The sequence below is a fragment of the Canis lupus genome, chromosome 5 (genome assembly GCF_003254725.2).
Source record: "Canis lupus dingo isolate Sandy chromosome 5, ASM325472v2, whole genome shotgun sequence".
In the NCBI taxonomy this organism is placed as follows: domain Eukaryota; kingdom Metazoa; phylum Chordata; class Mammalia; order Carnivora; family Canidae; genus Canis; species Canis lupus.
In genome coordinates, this window is record NC_064247.1 from 73,648,667 (window position 1) to 73,650,540 (window position 1,874).

At 44.9% G+C, this 1,874-nt stretch overlaps 1 non-coding gene across 1 annotated transcript; it reads left to right on the forward strand.

Moving 5' to 3' along the window:
- The first annotated feature begins 434 nt into the window (after positions 1-434).
- LOC112647664 (U6 spliceosomal RNA) lies at positions 435-543 on the forward strand. The gene has a single exon (XR_003128414.1). It is a non-coding gene; the product is annotated as a U6 spliceosomal RNA (small nuclear RNA).
- Positions 544-1,874: the final 1,331 nt, after the last annotated feature.

Consider the following 1,874-nt stretch of genomic DNA (forward strand, 5'->3'; position numbering starts at 1 on the left):
CAGTGCCCTCTTGGTTGGGAGTCCAGAGGTCACTCTTTATTGTCTCTATCACTTCCAACAGACCTGATGACGAGGCACTTAATGCTTTTTTTTTCTTTTACACATGATGATTTAACAGCCTAGAGTATTAAAAGACTAGCCACACCCACATGGAGTGAGACCTAATGGGTCCAAAATAAGTGGGTTTTTTTCCCCCTACTTCCTTCGACCACCTTTTCTCAATAAGGAATAATATGCATGTGCTATGGGGTTTTGCTGAGAGAGCAGTGATTTTCAATTTTCCTGCAATGTCTGGAGCCTCAGTGGAGATCTTCACGTCCCTCAGTGAAATATGCACATGTTACCAGGGATTGAAATTGGACTTGGTAAGACCAAGGCCGAAAGGGAACCAGAGCTTTTACCAGGGCATTCTGGTAGGTTAAGTGACAATCCAAGTGCTTGCTTCGGCAGCACATATACTAAAATTGGAGCGATACAGAGAAAATTGGCATGGACCCTGTGCAAGGATGACAGTCCAAGAGCTGAGGGGTAGAGAGAATCCCTCCAGGCATGGGTAGAGGACAAGCTTGAGAACATGAGGTGGCCCTTAAAGAGCTCCCAAAAGGTCAAATCAGAGAAGCCAAGAGCATTCAGCAAGGCCAGGGAGCAGGAGCAGGACTGCAATAGGAAGAGAACATGCAGATCCAGAACGAGAATGGAAGAGCAGTGGTAGTAGGATCCAAACAGGGGCCATGGAGATAGACCACATCTCTTACCTCTCACCAGGTCTGTGGCTGTGGTGGGTCTACTCATCAGTAGCATGGGAACCTTCATACTGATGCTGTAGGTGGTGGTGAAGGTCACTACTAATCTACAGAAGTCATTCCCAAGCTGTCTCGAAAATGATGGGTTCCTTCAAGCAGCCGTGCTGTTGGTTGGTCTTTATGCATGTATTATTGGTTTGATAGTCTGACCTAAGAGTTTGCCACAGAGTTCCTGCAAGTTCCTTATTGGTGTGATTTTGTCTCCTGTTGTTCTATGGCTTAGAACATATAGGGAAATCCTTGAGTTTTTCCTAAATTATTAAAGATCATCAGAGGTTAGGAGACAGGAGAGAGTATATTTGGGCAGGGAAGCTTTAATTTTATGGTGACATCTTTGGCCGCTGGCTGATATTTATGTTATGCCTGATACAGAAGGGCTTTCCCTGTAAGTTCTCTTGCATCCACCTCCACAATCCATTCTTTGGAGGCTCCTATCCTAGTTCCCAAAGCTATTTTTCTTGCCCAGGCAGCAGATCTTACAGGTTTTAGAGAGTACTGGTGTAAGGAAGGGCAAGAGCATGCAGGCAATAGGCAATAGGCAGCACTGCGGGTTCATTAGGAAGGTAAGTTTTACATGGATTGGGCCCTAGCTTTACTTGGAGAAGTTACTTGATACCCTCTGGGTCTCAGTTTTTTCATCTGTAAAGTGGGAATGGAAATAGCATCAGCCTAGCTTATAGTCTTTGTGATGGTTAAAAAGGAAAATGCTGGAACCATTTAGACCAGGGTTCTGCAAACTTTTTCTGTAAAGGGTCAGAGCATTAATTTTTGTAGCTTTTTAGGTCCATAGGTCCCTGTGGCAATGCTCAACACTGTCAATGTAGAGCAAACACAGCCATAGGCAATATGTCAATGAATGGGTGTGCTCTGTTCTAATGAAGCTTTATAAAAACAGACCAGAGTTTGCAGATCTCTGCTTTAGAATAATACAAAGTAAGCCTTAGGGCACCTAGGTGGCTCAATCTGTTGGGTGTCCGACTCTCGGTTTTGGCTCAGATTGTGATCTCAGGGTCCTGAGGTCAAGACCTTCAGCAGGATCTATGCACAGCAGGGAGTCTGCTGGAGATTCTC